Source organism: Lithobates pipiens, unplaced genomic scaffold (genome assembly GCF_037356315.1).
Source record: "Lithobates pipiens isolate NorthernLeopardFrog02 unplaced genomic scaffold, aLitPip1_a1.2 Scaffold_11, whole genome shotgun sequence".
Classification (NCBI taxonomy): Eukaryota; Metazoa; Chordata; class Amphibia; order Anura; family Ranidae; genus Lithobates; species Lithobates pipiens.
This window is the reverse complement of record NW_027507696.1, coordinates 5276012-5294317: the sequence shown is the minus strand read 5'-3', so window position 1 is coordinate 5294317 and position 18306 is coordinate 5276012. Positions and strand designations below refer to the sequence as shown.

Here is an 18306-nt window from a genome sequence, read left to right as displayed (position 1 = left end):
CGTTTAATAATTAGTATGCTCTGTAATCTTTCTGGGTTATAGTGTAATGTTTATGTGAAAGTAGTTTGATGTAATTTGCACATTTCAAACTTGCTGCGGCACATTTTCGTGATCATATTTCATGTAGGGATTAGGTACGCCCTCTAGTGGTTATAAGCAAGATAGATGGCAAAGTCAGTATCCTTTCTGCCGAGGAAAAAAAACAAAACCTACGGCATGGTAAGCCACCTGGAAAGTGCACGGTGTTCAATGAGATACAAAGTGGCTTGTGTAGCTAGAAAGTGAGAGTGAAAAATTTTTCAACCTAAAGCCAGGCACGATTTTCTATAGCTTCCATGCAATGACATTTCTTTTACAGCCATGGCAACCACACTCTGTTTCACAACAGAATTTCTCAGGATCCTCAACCCCCTGTAACTAGTTCATGACCTACTGCAGAACTTCTACAGTGTTTTAAAGGTCAGATTACTGACAGCTTTAGTGCACGGAACGTAACATCCCTGTGAGTGTTAGTAGGGAACTGGATGCTTCATATCTGGTTTATGTTCACATATAAAGGTAAATTGGGATTATTATTATACAGGATTTATATAGCGCCAACAGCATGCGCAGCACTTTACATCGTGAGGGCAGACAGTGAAGTTACAATACAATTCAATACAGGAGGAATCAGAGGGCCTTGCTCGTTAGAGCTTACAATCTACAGCAACCTTTCTCAACCTTTTCAACACGGAGGAACCCTTGAAATAGTTCTCTGGTCTCGGGGAACCTCTGCTAAAAATTTGAAATCTACAACTCATGAGACATTAGTGTGATTGTCAGTGGGAAGAATGGTCCTTACACTTGTAGTCATTGGGAAGAATTACCCCCTTACAGATAGCTAAAAAGATCAATGGTGTTGGTGGGAACTTATCTGAGGGGCATAAATTGCCCAATGCTGAAGGAACCCCTACAACCTCTGGAGGAACCCTGGTTGAGAATCACTGATCTAGGGGATGCAATTTTTCCTTACAGTGGTTGTAAACCCTTACAAACCACTTTGACCTACAGGTAAGCCTAGATTAAGGCTTACCTGTAGGTCCAAGAAATATTTCCTAGACTTATACGGTTTAGGAGATATTTAAAAAAAGACAGCCACCGCTGTCTACGGCGCATGCGGCGTAGACAGCGGCGCGCAGGCGCGCTGAGCCGGCCACAGATCACTGCGATATGCCGCTCGTGTCGGCTCCCGTGCGCATGCATGGGAGTGACGTCATCGTGGCTCCGGCGAATCACAGCACCGGAGCAGCGAGAGCCGGAAGTCACTCCGGGATACATGGCAGCAGCGAACATGAAGACGGAGGACCGCTTCAGGGGCTTCGTTCTCAGGTAAGTTATTCATAATGAGCTAGTATGCTATGCTTAGTAGCTCATTATGCCCTTGCCTTGCAGGTTGCATTTTTTTTTTAACTGCCTTTACTTCCTCTTTAAAGTGGTACTAAAGGCAAAATAAAAAATAACATATATAACGTACTATGTTAGTAGCATTAACCAAGCAGCCTTGGTTGAGCCCTCCTCGTAACTTCATTTTTTTACCTGTGGTTTTTGCCGTTATTTGTCAACTTCCTTACACAGACCAAGCTGTCCAGCACAAGTGGCAGTTAGTGGCCATTGTGGCCAGTGGCCACTGACAGAAGTGCTGACAACGGTATAAAAAGAGGAATTTCTGCCAACATCCCAATTAATAACAATATTTAGGAACTACATTTTTGTGGTGGGACTTTTTAGGCACAATGTATACCAAAGTTTTTGACACAAATTTTATACTATAAAAAAAAGAAAAACCATCATTTTTTTTTTTTAAGGTAGGGGAAAATTGCATGGGAAATCTCTGATGTTTTTTTTTTTTTTTCCGATGGGATTTCGCTCAAGCTGTCTTGCATACATACAGTCACACCAAATTCCGACCATCAAAAATGCGGTGATGTACAACACCTACGTCGGGACTAGAAAAAGGAAGTTCAAAGGCCAGTAGCCAATACCTTCCACCTCGTAGTTGAATCTGAGCATGCGTTAGTTTTTGCGCGTCAGAATTTCATATACACAAAGGGGGAATATTCCTATTGACCACCAATCCTGAGGCCATATTTATTCTCACTGATACTGGGCTGTGACGCTTTCTGCCCCTGCTGGCCACAATCCGGTCCTCCTAAAGTCTGAAGGACAATAAAGTGGCCCTTTATTTGAAAAGTTTGGAGACCCCCTGACCTAGGGAAATGCAGCCATGACATTTATTTATGACATTTTTGTTTTTGAGTTTAGATATGTTTTAAACAGCTCCGGGACTCATCGTGTGATTATAGCAGGGCTCAAGTCCTGCGGGAAGGCATGGGAACGGAGTTCCTGTACTTTTTCCACAACAGGAACTCAGTTCCCGTTAGCAGCCGCATCCTGCAAGACTTTGAAGTATGCGAGGTGTGTGGGAGGTGCTACACCAGCAGCTGCCGACACAACTCCCAATAGTAAGTGCCGCACACCTGACCATTCAGGCATTGCCAGTAGGGGGCCCCATGACAGCTTCCGCTTCGATCTACCTGTCAATCACAGCTAGCTGACGGGTAGATCAGGTCCCTGCTGCTAAGAGATTGTATTTAGTCAGACCTCTTGTGATGCGCTCCTCCCTGCCGCCCCCTCCTGATTTTCTGTCTCCTCATCTCCCCCCCCCCCCCAGTCTCCTGCATACTTGCTCTGTGTGTCCCGCTGAATCCCCCCCTCCTCTATCTTCAGCGCCATATGATGAGAGAACCCAGAGGAAGAGCAAAGCTATTCTGCTCACAGGACATGCAGGGAGAGAGGTGAGCTGAGGGAGGAACATCAGTTTGGGGTGGTAAGCTGAGCACAATACCTGGCAAAGTTTAATGCCAGGAGGGAAGTTTATGTGTAAATATGTGAAGGGTTGGAATAGCAGCGAGTGTGTGTTGGAGCCCCTGCAGAGTTTGCATCCTCCCAATGTAACATACATCTCCTAAGCAGGAACACATCACTATCTCCCCAAGCATTCTGTCCAGATAATGTGCACTTCATTTATGACCTTTCCGTTTAACCCTGTGTTATCCAAACTCTTATCAATGAAAAGTGTAAACTCACCACATAAACACTCTATATACAAAATAAAATTCCCCAATAAAGATCAGAACATGATGTTCACATTTGCATGGAAGCACAATGGAATGAATGCTGATTATTCAGAGAATTACCGTATTTATGTTTATTGCGGATTTTTTTTTTACTGTACTAATAGTTAAGCTTCATACACACAATACGAAAATTGGATGAAAAATACCACTTTTGAAGCGTTCATGCATATGAGCGTATCATTTTTTATTTTATTTTTTTGGTGGGCGAGTGGATCTTGGGTGGGAGTTCCCACACTTTTTTTCCCCAGGACTTGACCCCTGGATTAAAGTACAAACAATTCTTCTTGGCACACAATTTCAATGAAATGGCCTATCTTCGTACCTACATAACAGACGTTTTGGATGAAACGTAGGTGGTTTTTATTCTCTGCTGTGTCCCCGCTAGGACATTTTCTGCACAGTCAGGGACAAACGATTTGTGCAGGAAGAAGGTGATTTATGTCATTTTTTTTTTTTTTTTTTACAGTATGTCTGGCGGATCTCTGGTAAGGGCTTGGGCTTCAAACAACCCTCTGTTCTCTGGAACCATGGGCTGTAAATGACTGAGCAGAATCCCTCAGTATAAAAAGTAAACAGAGTTTATCTCTTCCCTGGAGATGCTTTTGTGAAACAGAGCCCCTAGACAGGAGATAAACTTTAGACAACGTTCTGCTAGTTTTTTCGTCAGCAAGCTCACTGGTAGCAGATGGAGAATGATTGTGTCTGCTGGCACGGAGAAGAGCGGAGAACCCCAGTTCACGCAAAAAAAAAAAGGCTGTAAATCGTTCTGTCTGGTTATTATGCCTCAAACATGCAATATGTTATGGATTTTCAACTTATGTTAGCACTCATCGACTCAGCGCTGACTCACGCACTTCGCCAGCAAGGAAGGCGAGTACACTGCAGAGAAAACGTGAACTTAGCCTTCATCAACCTGACTAATCCCAAATAAAAGGACAATCGGCGAGTGGCCTTCATACAGCCAGGACCACGGTGAGGGGGGGGGGGGGGGGGGCAAAGCTAGACGCCGATTGACGTTGACTGAGGCTATTTAAAGAGTATCTGAAGACAAAGCTTTCTAATTTTTTTTAATAAAGCGTGTAATGGTTAGAACTTTTATCAGTTCTTGTTTTTTTTTCGTCTCTCTCCTGTTTAAAGGACTTCTTCTAAAGTGACAATCGAGTATGTATTCTTAAAGTGGTATTAAAGGATAACACTAAGACCCCTTTCACACTGGGGCGTTTTTCAGGTGCTTTAGCATTAAAAAAAAAGCGCCTGTAAAGCGATTGAAAGAAGCCGCAACTGCAATCCCAATGTAAAAGCCCGAGTGCTTTCACACTGAGATCCCTTTCACACTGGGGTGTTTTTCAGAAAAACCGATTATGCCCGATTGGAGCATTTTGTCAGAAAATTTTACCAACAAGTTGGAAAACTTGGTCCGTCGGATACTCCGACGGAAACAGTCTGATGGAGACCACACACAGTCGGAATATCTGACAAAACGGTCCAATAGGACACATTCCGTCGGAATCTCCGACCGTGTGTACAAGGGCTTAGACACAACACACAAAATGAACCATTAATGCCCTGTAAACAACCCATTAATGTCGGGTGTCTCATGCTACATCAATGGCATTAGGGCACATCCCAAGTCTCCCGCATTTGTCTGCGGGTACAGGGACACCCGCGAGTGCAGGGCGATCTCTTGGCTGGGCCTGTGACAGAGCCACAGACAGACAGGAGCATCCCGAGCGGCCAAATAGAGTACAGCCGCTTTGTCTGTGGCTGACTGACAGGCGCATGTAAGGCGCTGAGGCGAGGGGGTCCCATACTGCTGTCCCCAGCCTGCTTTGGCTGCTGTATGGGTACTTTTTTATTTTTTATTTTTTTTGGGGGGGGGGGGGGGGGGGGGGGTCGGTCCGGTGTTCTGCCTAATAGTGTCCGGCCATCCATATGTGTCCGTTCCGTACTGCGCATGCGCAGTACGGAGCAGACGAAGCTTCGGAAAATCTCCGAAGCTGAACGGCGCCTGCGCCGTGAGTGGAGGAGGTAGCCCCACTATCCAAGCGGACATAGGGTTTAGAATTTTAGAGGGCCCCTCGCGGGCGAGCTTCGCTCGCCACGCTTCGGGCTCGGCCTCGCTGCGCTCGGCTCTTTTTTATTCTAACTCTATGTCCACTTGGATAGTGGGGATAGAACCTGGACTCACGGCGCAGGCGCCGTTCGTCCTCGGCAATTTTCGGAATCTGTGCTCCTGTGTACTGCGCATGCGCAGTACGCAGGGGACAGCATCTGATGGAGGACCCTATTTCACAAGACACCGGCTGATTCAAAAGGGAAGGATGGGAGTGGGCAGAGGCAGAGAGGAGATTGATCTGCAGGCTGTAGCAATTGAAAGAAAAAAAAAAACTTTCCCCTGTCAAGCGGACTCTTTCTCCACTTTTGGCTGCCACTGCGCAGTGATCTCCTGTGTGACAGGTACATGACAGTCCCGGTCTGCCCGGCGGATTGATATAGAAGAGACCGGGACTGTCATGTACCTGTCACACAGGAGATCACTGCGCAGCGGCAGCCGAAAGTGGAGAAAAAGTCCGCTTGACAGGGGAAAGTTTTTTTTTTCTTTCTTTTAATTGGTACATCCTGCAGATCAGTCTTCTCTCTGCCTCCGCCCACCCCCATCCTTCTGGAGAATTCTCTGATTGGGATGGCTCACCATCCATCCCCATTGCAACCAGACCCCAAGACCAGCAGCCAGCCCCTTGGCCCCAGCAGCCAGACCCCAAGACCAGCAGACAGCCCCTTGGCCCCAGCAGCCAGACCCCAAGACCAGCAGACAGCCCCCAGGACCAGCAGCCAGACCCCAAGAGCAGCAGCCAGACCCCAAGACCAGCAGCCAGACCCTTGGCCCCAGCAGCCAGACCCCAGGACCAGCAGCCCAGCTCCAGCAGCTAGACCCCAAGACCAGCAGCCCAGCCCCTTGGCCACAGCAGCCAGGACCAGCAGCTCAGTTCCAGCAGCCAGACCCCAAGACCAGCAGCCAGCCCCTTGGCCCCAGCAGCCAGGCCCCAGGACCAGCAGCCCAGCTCCAGCAGCCAGACCCCAGCAGCCGACCCCTTGTCCCCAGCCGCTGGCCCCTTGGCTCCAGAAGCCAGACTCCAGCACCAGCAGCCCAGCTCCAGCAGCCAGACCCCAGGACCAGCAGCTGTGTGAGCAGGCTGCATTTCATGGGCAATGATATAGCTGCATTTAATTAGCACTGGTAAGGCTGCATTTTATTGGGGGGGGGGGGGGGGGTGGGGGGTGGCGTGGTCCACACCGGCGCAAAGTGTCCCCTCCCTGAAATGAGTTTTGGCAGGTTGGGATGTCTGAGGTCCTCATAAATGGACAGGCTGGAAATCTGTCAACAAGGGGACAATCAGATGTGGAAAACACAATCTGACCATTGCATGATCGATATTTGTCATTGCAGGGACATGTGAATTTTTAAAGCCCCATCCAGCTTTTCATGTGGAAGGCAGGCAGTTTGCAGGTAAGTCAGCGGTTGACTTAATCTCTAAGGGAAGGGCGGCAGTAGCTGGTCAAACAATCTGAACCGGGGATGTCTGCTGGAGCCCATACATACCATTGTCCCATATGAGGCAGAGCTATCTCTTGTTTGTATCTTAAAGGGGACAAAATCCCCAAAAGGGACTTGGACGCTCAGTAACAAGAACATAACAAATGTCCACCACCTCCCTCAGCCTAAGTTCACACTCATGCGTTCCAATTTGACTGAGGATTGAGGTGCTATTTCAAGGATAATGTTCAAAGTGGGTTCAGGTGCGATTCCAATACCGTTTGAATACAGCTGTGATTCTCTCTTTGGAAATCAACTCATAATAGCCTGCTAGAAATCACACTGGAATCGCATAGCATTTGAACACCAATGCATTTTCGATGTAGTTTGCACTAGACTATATGGCACGGGTGCACAACCTGTGGCCTTTCAGCTGTTGGGGGAACTACAATTCCCAGCATGCCTCTGCCTTTGGGAGTCAAGCTTGTAACTGTCAGCGGCTTGCAATGCCTCAAGGGTCTTGTAGTTCCGCAACAGCTGGAGGGCCACAGGTTGAGCACTCGTGGTCTATGGAGATGAAATTCACAGCACACCAAACACACACGGGACACATTTTAAAAATGAATTGCATTCGGGCTGCATATATGTGAACGGCCACCATAGAAAGTCATGGTATTTGACATACTATGCATTTCCATGCGTTCTGAATCGCATCAGTGTGAACAAGGGCTCGATGTCCAGAGGAACGTTAGAATGTAACAAGATTCATTCCAAATACAAGCACGGCTTCTGACTCCAGACAACACTTATGGGTCTATTTATGAATGTTTTCACAAGACTCTCACAACCTTCTTCCATGTTTCTAATTTGAAAAGACGTGTGAATCCTGGAAGAAAGCTGTGTGAAAACATTTATATATAGACCGTGGATGTAAACAGAAGTTAAAAGGACTACACGTTTCCACTGCTGATTATTCTACAAGAGCAGCATGAAAAAAAAGAAACAAACAATCGCCAATCTCTGGACCCTTTTCGCTTCCATCTACACAACTGAAATCTTGGTAACGCAACTGATTTATTTTAAAAGGAGAACACTGTGCAAGCATCCCGTGCATCTAAGGCTGCATTCACACCTGAGCGTAGCGTTTTCAAGCATTTTTTTACCGCGTTTTGCTGCGTTTTTTACCGCGAATTTGTGCAGGGCAAAAGGTGACCAATGTTAAAAGAAGAAAAACGCCCAAATCAGCCCAATTCGCGCGACAAAAAAGGGTCCGGAACTTGTTTGAGCTTCAGGCGTAGGGCTTCGGGCGACTTGGAGTGGAGATGTGAACCATCTCCATAGAGAATAATGGATTATTTCCCCTCCAGCGTTTTGGAGCTTCAGGCGTCAAGCTACAAAACGCTCAGGTGTGAATGGCGCCTTAACCAGCAGCGCAGGTCCAAATAGTAAAGAAAATTTCTACAATAAAAAAAAAAAAAAAAAGGGTCCCCATGCCTTAGAATCAGCTTTAGCCCTTGTACACACGGTCGGACATTCCGACGGAAAATGTCCGATCGGACCGTGTTGTCGGATAATCCGACTGTGTGTGGGATTGATCCGTCGGAATATCCGACCGACAACGTTTTAGAGCTGGGCTATAAAATTTTCCGACAACATGATCCGATCGGACTTTGTCGATTGTGTGTAGAGAATTCCCATCGGATAAAGTGCCATGCATGCTCAGATCAAATTCCTAGACCAAAGCTATTGGCTACTAGCCTGAACGTAGTCCCGTCGTAACGAAATAACGTCATCACATTGCGTACGATCGGATTTTCGGACAACTTTGTCCGACCGTGTGTATGCAACACAAGTTTCGGACAAAATCCGATGGATTTTGTTGTCGGAATGTCCGACCCGTGTGTACAAGGGCTTAGAATTTTGAGTTTCTGTGGCCACGGTACACTCCTCGCTCTCTATGTTCAATATATTATCTCCAAACCTGTTTTCTTGTGAAATGCAGCACTCTCAGCATTAAGCTATACATTTTGAAGATCTCTCAAGTTCCGTACACCTCCCGAAGTTAATCCATTTATATCACCTGCGATGAGTGGCAGCCTATGTCCTAGTTCTGGCTGCTCAAATGCCATTCAATTTTACCAGTTGTGTTATATGTAGCAGGGATGCCAAAAACTCTGTTCTTTGTTGTGCTTCTTTCATTGGCGGTCAGTCATCCTGACACACGGGCCCCAGATACATGGGAGCGGTGGGAGTTGTCCACTAATTATTTTTTTTTGCCGTGGGTTTATGTCCTACATAAGGGATATGCAATTAGCGGACCTCCAGCTATTGCAGAACTACAACTCCCATGAGGCATAACAAGACTCTGACAGCCACAAGCATAACACCCAGAGGCAGAGGCATGATGGGACTTGTAGTTTTGCAACAGCTGGTACCTACATTAATGTACACAGTTATAAAGCAGCACATTTATTGTGAATGGCTTGTCAATGCAAGTTTTAATAGACCTGCACTTTTTGTTTCCCCAACATGAGTTAAGCATGCGTGGTAAGGGTGCCATTTAAAATAAATGATGTGTATGTGTGTTGTGGTAACATGCGATATAAAACACATGCTGACGCAAAGCGTAGATATGAATATGGCCTAAAAAGAGCTACTAAACACTTACAATAATGTTAGCGGACCGTTTTTTTGTAGCTAAGATTCCAAACAATCATTTTCACATGAGGGATTCCTAAGACACGGAGAAAAGGCTCGTTCCCTCTGCGATCTTGTCCAGCAGGTCATTTTGGACAGACAAATAACATTGAAACAAAGTTGTTGTTGTTTTTTTTTCTTGAACTACAAAATCCAGGTAGGCAATCTTTCCACTGCAGAAAGTATTAGAGGATCAGACAACTGCACGGCGAGTACCGTACGTCAGCAATTTCTGGGAAATCTCGAATTATTCCTAACCCTCCCCCCCCCCGGGGCTGGAAGGAAATCTGAAGCAATCCTCTCACCTCTCGGGTGCAGGTGCTGAAATTCTCAAGTGGTCAAAAAAAGTATAACGAAGGCTCCGGCCAACTTGCAGAAATCAGGACAGGTTTTAACTTTTGAGGTTTTGGTTCCTGAAGTAAAGCCCACCCTGCTAACAAACTGGGTATTAGAAGAATGACCGTGACATATGCAACTATGGAAATAATATTACCAGCTTCATGGAAGGTAAACTGGTAAAGGTTTTAATTCTAGAGAGCATTTTGCTTTTCGTATAGCTCCGATATGTTCCACAGTGCTGTACAAAGAATACTAAACCAGGCACATCAGTCTCTAACCAGAGGAGCTTACACTCTAATGCCCCCACTACAGTCACCTGTTATGATTATTATACTTTTATATCGTTCTTTTGTATTCTGTAGGATTCTACAAAACACACTAAGCCAGTCACATCAGTCCCTGACCAGGGAAGCTTACACTCTAATGTCCCACCACAACCACGTTATGTACTGGCCATCGGGACTACAGGGAGTTTCCCGGTGGGCCGATGGCTCAGTGGGCCGATTTCAGTGACAGTGTAATGGCTGCGCGGCTTTCCCTCAACTTCACGCAGTGATGTGAGAAAAATACAGAGGAGAATAAGTGAAATAATAAAAGAGGTTACTGAGGACTCCTTATGTTATGCTACTTATGTTTATTTGCACAATTGCGTATAGTTTTATATACTGTTTTTGTGTTTGTTTACAAAATTAAAGTGGGCTGGTCTGGATAAAGTCCAGGGCCAAATTTTTGTCCCAGTCCAGCCCTGACTATCATACATTTATATAGCTCTTTCAAATTCTGCAGTGTTATACAAAAAAAAAAAAAACATTGGATCAGTCTCTGACCAGAGGAGCTTACACTCTAATGTTCCTCCACAATCATATGTTGTGATTATTATACATTTATATAGTTCTTTCATATTCTGCAGTGTTATAGAAAAAACATTGGATCAGTCTCTGACCGGAGGAGCTTACACTCTAATGTCCCACCACAACCACGTTATGACTATCGTACATTTATATAGCTCTTTCAAATTCTGCAGTGTTATACAAAAAACATTGGATCAGTCTCTGACCAGAGGAGCTTACACTCTTAATGTCCCTCCACAATCATATGTTCTGATTATTATACATTTATATAGTTCTTTCATATTCTGCGGTGTGATACAAAAAACATTTTATCAGTCTCTGACCAGAGGAGCTTACACTCTAATGTTCCTCCTCAATCATATGTTCTGATTATTATACATTTATATAGGGTAGTTCTTTCATATTCTGCAGTGTGATACAAAAAACATCGTATCAGTCTCTGACCAGAGGAGCTTACACTCTAATGTCCCACCACAGTCACATTAGGACTATTATACATTTATATAGTTCTTTCATTATCTGCAGTGTTATACAAAAAACATTGAACCAGCAACATCAGTCTGACCAGAGGAGCTTACACTCTTAATGTCCCTCCACAATCATATGTTCTGATTATTATACATTTATATAGTTCTTTCATATTCTGCAATGTTGTACAAAAAAAAAATCATTAAACCGGCCACATCAGTCTCTGACCAGAGGAGCTTACACTCTAATGTCCCTCCACAGCCACAAACAAATATTTATATGAATGTCTATAGCTTTGACATATTCTGCACTGTTGTACAGAGAATACTGAACCATTCATTTCAGTCTTTGTACCAGAGGAGCTTACACTCCAATATACCTACTACAATTATCATTAGAATATGGGGAGATTAGTCAGAGCTATAAAAAAAGATGTCCTGATATACACAAGCCAACTTAGATAAAGTTAATTAATCTATCAGGTTTGAATTGTGGCAGGGAGAGGATCCACCTGAAAGAAACCTGAACAAACATGGGAAGAAAATGCAAACTCCACACACATACTATCCTTGATGGGAGCCAAACGCAGGACCCCCCCAGTGCTGCAAGCAAAGACCCCCCAACCACATAAGCAATCACTACACTGTCCTGGTTAGACAGCTCTTCCAGCCGTCTGCAGAATGCTCCCACAGACACAACATTCCATCAATGACAATGTGCGAAGTGCAACAACCAATCCTCGCTGCTCATTCAATTGCTTCACCGACAAAGCTGCCTGCATGTCTGTGTTTTCCCTGGAAAAAGCGCAAAATCCCAACATGTCCCATTGGGCACAAGGATTACTTTGAGATTCTGTACAGGGATAATGGAACAAGACAGCTGGTACAGATTGTTTCTAACCTTATTTTCTCGGTCTACCTCAATTTCACCAGACAGGAGAAGTCACTGATGGTTCAGCCATTTTTTTTCTATTTTTAATGCGAGTTGGCCATTATATTTAGGAAGTGGATGTTCCACCGCAGAGCCATGCCAAGGGCAAGCGCTGTGGCTTTGTGACTGGCATGACACACTGGGATCTGGGTTCCTATACCAATACGACTTTATCTGCATGAAGTTTCCTCCAGCTGCTCTGGTTTTCCTCCCGCAAAGCAGAAACCCACTGGCAGACTAATATGTTGTAAGCTCCTCTAGTGCAAAAAAGTGAAGTTAATGGTTTATTGTACTCTACACAGCACAGTAGAAAATGTACAATAATAATAATAATAATAATGACTGTGGTGGGACATTAGAGTGTAAGCTCCTATGGTGCAGAACTTGTACACCCGATTTAGTGTATTCTCTCTACAGCACTCAAAATATATCGGAGCTATATCATTGTTTAATATTAGTATGTGACTGTGCTGGGGACATTAGAGTGTAAGCTTCTATGGTGCAGAGACTGATGTAAATGGTACAATGTTCTCTGTACAGCACTGCAGAATATGTCAGAGCTTTATAAATGTAAAATTAGTAATAGTGTGTTACTTTGGTGGGGACATTAGAGTGTAAGCTCCTACGGTGCAGAGCTTGTGAATCTGGTTCAGTGTGTTCTCTGTACAGCACTCAAAATATATTGGAGCTATATCATTGTTTAATAATAGCATGCGACTGTGGTGGGACATTAGATTGTAAGCTCCTGTGGTACAGAATTTGTACACCTGGTTTCAGTGTATTCTCTCTACAGCACTCAAAATATATCGGAGCTATATCATTGTTTAATATTAGTATGTGACTGTACTGGGGACATTAGAGTGTAAGCTCCTATGGTGCAGAGACTGATGTAAATGGTACAATGTTCTCTGTACAACACTGCAGAATATGTCAGAGCTTTATAAATGTAAAATTAGTAATAGTGTGTTACTTTGGTGGGGACATTAGAGTGTAAGCTCCTACGGTGCAGAGCTTGTGAATCTGGTCCAGTGTGTTCTCTGTACAGCACTCAAAATATATCGGAGCTATAACATTGTTTAATAATAGCATGCGACTGTGGTGGGACATTAGAGTGTAAGCTCCTGTGGTGCAGAACTTGTACACCTGGTTTCAGTGTGTTCTCTGTACAGCACTCAAAATATGTCAGAGCTATATCGTTGTTTAATATTAGCATGTGACTGTAGTGGGGACATTAGAGTGTAAGCTCCTATGGTGCAGAGACTGATGTAAATGGTCCAATGTTCTCTGTACAACACCACAGATTATGTCAGAGCTTTATAAATGTAAATTTAGTAATAGCGTGTTACTTTATTGGGGACATTAGAGTGTAAGCTCCTCTGGCACAGAGACCGATGAGGCCGTTTTAGCATTCTATGAACAGCACTGCAGAATATGTTAGCGCTATAAAGGACATTAGAGCAATAATAAAACATTAAAAAAAAAAGCATAACTGATATTGATTCTCATTCGCAACAACAGAACCAGACATTCCCAGAAGAAAATCGTCTCCGGACACAGCTGCCCCAAACATTCCTGGTGAGACACACATAGACCAAACCCTGCAAACAAGAGGACACCCGTATGCTAAAAGGCTAATAAAAAATATATTTAATAAGTTATCTTATCTCTCTAGCATGTAATTACAACCTTAAAACAAGATATAAAACCTTTTACCGCTCTCTCTGGCATGCCTGTAAACATTCACCTAGTGAGAAAAACTTTTGATTTATTGACCAGCGGACGTAGTCGCAGCCGAGCAAAAAAAGGAAAAAAAATAAAGAAAAAGAAAAGAAAAATAACAATAAAATTGGTGGCTGGAGGGATGGAGAGCTGCCTCGAGGCACAGAACAGGTTAACCCACTCAAGGCTTCGGCCAGAGAACTGAACACTGGCAGGGAAGGGGTTAAATGGCTGGCAGGACAGCGACAATAGAGATGTCACGGGGAACACAGGTCTTGCTCTAGGCTGCGTTTTGAACGCAAGGTCGTTATACTTACACGGCTGGGATTTTCTTTAAGGGGATGGGGGGGGGGGGCTTACCGATTATCCAAAGGCGAAGCTGGTGGCTGGTTTGCGATGACATCCGAGGCAAACAAGGCGCCAAGTCAGCGCACTCCCGTTTTTGTGTGGCATGTGCTGGCGACGGGAATAAACTGAATGGGCATTACAGCCTATAGAACATGCTGCAGTGCGAACTGAGAATTCTAAATTTTTAATACCCCTTCGGGAAGGGAGGGGGGGGTAGTGGGGGAGAGGGTGGGGGGGCACCTCTGTGCCTCTATTCGGAAACTCCTATGATCTTTGCTCTCTGAAAGCTTTGAAAATGAGAGTTGAGAAAAGTGCGAGGATGCTTTTCTTTTTTTTTTTCCCCAAGTCAGACATGAAACCTCTAATGCATCCCCCCCCCCTCCTCCCTTTTTCCTCTGTGTCTGGGATCTAAGACGATGCAGTGAGCTCTAAAAAAAACCTTTAATATGTGTCGCTATCCTCCGTAATATGTGTCGCTATCCTCCGTAATATGTGTCGCTATCCTCCGTAATATGTGTCGCTATCCTCCGTAATATGTGTCGCTATCCTCCGTAATATGTGTCGCTATCCTCCGTAATATGTGTCGCTATCCCCCGTAATATGTGTCGCTATCCTCCGTAATGTGTGTCGCTATCCCCCGTAATATGTGTCGCTATCCTCCGTAATATGTGTCGCTATCCTCCGTAATATGTGTCGCTATCCCCCGTAATATGTGTCGCTATCCCCCGTAATATGTGTCGCTATCCCCCGTAATATGTGTCGCTATCCTCTGTAATATGTGTCGCTATCCTCTGTAATATGTGTCGCTATCCTCCGTAATATGTGTCGCTATCCCCCGTAATATGTGTCGCTATCCTCCGTAATATGTGTCGCTATCCTCCGTAATATGTGTCGCTATCCTCCGTAATATGTGTCGCTATCCCCCGTAATATGTGTCGCTATCCCCCGTAATATGTGTCGCTATCCTCCGTAATATGTGTCGCTATCCTCCGTAATATGTGTCGCTATCCCCCGTAATATGTGTCGCTATCCTCCGTAATATGTGTCGCTATCCTCCGTAATATGTGTCGCTATCCCCCGTAATATGTGTCGCTATCCTCCGTAATGTGTGTCGCTATCTTCCGTAATGTGTGTCGCTATCCCCCCATAATGTGTGTCGCTATCCCCCGTAATGTGTGTCGCTATCCCCCGTAATATGTGTCGCTATCCCCCGTAATATGTGTCGCTATCCTCTGTAATATGTGTCGCTATCCTCTGTAATATGTGTCGCTATCCTCCGTAATATGTGTCGCTATCCCCCGTAATATGTGTCGCTATCCTCCGTAATATGTGTCGCTATCCTCCGTAATATGTGTCGCTATCCTCCGTAATATGTGTCGCTATCCCCCGTAATATGTGTCGCTATCCCCCGTAATATGTGTCGCTATCCTCCGTAATATGTGTCGCTATCCTCCGTAATATGTGTCGCTATCCCCCGTAATATGTGTCGCTATCCTCCGTAATGTGTGTCGCTATCTTCCGTAATGTGTGTCGCTATCCCCCCATAATGTGTGTCGCTATCCCCCGTAATGTGTGTCGCTATCCCCCGTAATATGTGTCGCTATCCTCCGTAATATGTGTCGCTATCCCCCCGTAATGTGTGTCGCTATCCCCCGTAATGTGTGTCGCTATCCCCCGTAATGTGTGTCGCTATCCCCCGTAATGTGTGTCGCTATCCCCCGTAATGTGTGTCGCTATCCCCCGTAATGCGTGTCGCTATCCCCCGTAATGCGTGTCGCTATCCCCCGTAATGCGTGTCGCTATCCCCCGTAATGCGTGTCGCTATCCCCCGTAATGCGTGTCGCTATCCCCCGTAATGCGTGTCGCTATCCCCCGTAATGCGTGTCGCTATCCCCCGTAATATGTGTCGCTATCCTCCGTAATATGTGTCACTATCCTCAGTCCGTGTTTAGAGTATTGCATCCAATTACCTCCCGGCAGGGTATGTCAGGACAATACACAGACACTTGTGCTGTAATAACATTTGTCGTTTTGCTGCATTAAAGCGGAAGAGAACACTTCCCAAATCTCACCGACACATGGCCAAAAAAAAAAATGGATCATTTACAAAACATATGCATGACAGTAGTAACCCTACTGAACAGGTCGCCGCTATTACCTTCCTAACCCCGGGATATAATTACTAAAGCTGCCTTCCCTTTTAAAGCCCATACAAAAGCCTAGGTCTGGGATTTAGTAATCGCTGTGAAAAATCGCTGGTCCGAGGAAGGAACGAGTCAAACTATTGTGTCCCCCCCCATGTTGATAAGCAGACAGAGAATAGAGAGACACAGACAGACATGCGATAGGGGAGGAGGGCTGGATGTCCCACTTCTAATGTCTGCAAACCCGTCACACACCAACGCAAAGGCTTTAAACGACTCCATGGAAAACCTTCGCAGCATCGCAAAAAAAAAAAAAAAAAAAAAAACTTGCCCCGACAGCTCTGCACCTACCTTTAAAATCACCAGAGTGGTCCCAAGTATCCAGACATCGGTCGGGAGAAGAGAAGACGGTGCGTCCCACTTTTGTTTTCTCCGGCTCACTAGGAAGCGTCGAGGGAGGAAAAGAGAGAAAAAAATATATACATCAGCATCCGAGAAAAAAAAAAAGCCTCTGTTTTTTTTTTGTTTTTTTTTGGATCTCAAGGTTTTTAGCAAGTCAAAATGTCCAACACAGCAGTGCATAGCATGTCAATGACTGTGGCCGGATGCAGATTAGCATTCAGAGGCTCTCTGCGCAATGAATAGCACCCTTTGATTAGAGACCTGAAGAACATGCCAGCCCAGAGCCTCAGCTTTCAGAAGAGAAAAAAAAAAAGAAAACCGAGGACGCTCAGTGCCAGAAGAATGCTCTCAGTGTTGGTACAAGGCAGACTTTTGATGAGTCACTGCAATGCAAACAAAGATGGCAGGAGTTTTTTTTTTTTTTTCTACTGTACTGTATGCTGATGGGGTGCTTAGTGGTGCCACAGCAACACAGACAGGGCTGAGGATTTATGGTGCAGTTTTGCATATGAATGACACTGTAAACTGCCTCTCCTGCCATCCAGTCCGGAGTGTCAAAGCATTTCAACTATTCCAAACAGTCTGCAAGGTTGGCAGAGATGGTGTTTAACTCCTGCGGCTGGGAGGGGAGCTGCGAATGAGCAGCGGGCATGGTTGCAAAAGCTGGAAGGGTGCCAGGAATTTTACTGTACAGTGCTGCTATCTCCCCCCTTTCTATTCTCTCTCTCTCTCCAGTTTTAGGAGTGGGAGTTTCTATTAGGATCTGGCTGCCCCTTTGCTGCAGGGCGGCAGGCACAGGGGAGCAGGGAGGGTCTGGCTGCCATACCAGAGAGCTGGCACCCCTTGGTAGTGTTTTGCAGGACAAAACTACAGCCGTGCCTGGGAACTGCCAAGACACTTATGTGACACCCCACTATTCAGGGTCAACAATGCCGTTTGATTTTCCCCACAGATTTTCTTCTGTTCTCCTTACTATATTTTTTTTTTTTTACCACCCCCCCTGTTAGTGTTTGCATTTCAAGTGTACCTCTATTCTTTGATGCAGACCTTGCTCGATTCTGCGGCATATTGCTTTTTTTAAAAACAGGCAATTGTGTCACTGGCAACACTTCAAGACAATTGAACTTCCATTATTGCCAAGTTTCAAAAGACAGTTCACCCATTTTTCTTAAGAGATCACGCTTACCAGCCACCTACAGTGCATGGACTGGGTTGCCTGTGAAAGTCCATAAAGAAGCCAACCTCAAGGTTTTAAGGTACTGTCATTTGAAATTGTGATATTAACCTCCACCTCCTACACAAACTTTAGCGCTATTAAGTCCCTCCTCCAATTCAATGGTCTGCGTTGATGGACTTTGCGCGTACGTCAATGGAATCAGTTTGAGACGATTCCGAGATCATTCAGAGTTCCGACAGGTGCATTTAACCTGCTTCAAGTGGGTTTTGCATTCCCATAGACTTGTATAGACATGCAAAACCTACCGAGAAAGAAAAAAAATATTCCTGACACTGGTACACCCCTACCGACTGCAAACAGGATGGATCTGTGAATTCTCGCTGCGAAGACATTGAGACACAATAGACAAGGCAACGATTTTCAGCTTAGTTTTGGTGATCTGGTGTCTGGTGTTCTGCACAGAACTGCGGTAAGCAGCGCTTTTTTGAAGGAGTTGTGGGCTGTCAGACTAAACCAGCCT

The 18306-nt window shown here is 45.1% G+C and overlaps 1 protein-coding gene across 2 annotated transcripts in view; it reads right to left on the bottom strand.

Moving 5' to 3' along the window:
* The window catches only part of NACC2 (NACC family member 2), a 281512-nt gene that overhangs the window by 64670 nt on the left and 198536 nt on the right, over nucleotides 1-18306 (bottom strand). The window contains exon 3 of one of the 2 annotated variants that reach the window (XM_077468215.1): nucleotides 16559-16647. The exons of the other annotated variant lie outside the window; for it this stretch is intronic. The gene's annotated coding sequence lies outside the window, so the exon portion shown is untranslated. The remainder of the gene's footprint in view (nucleotides 1-16558; nucleotides 16648-18306) is intronic. 2 annotated transcript variants of the gene reach the window in all.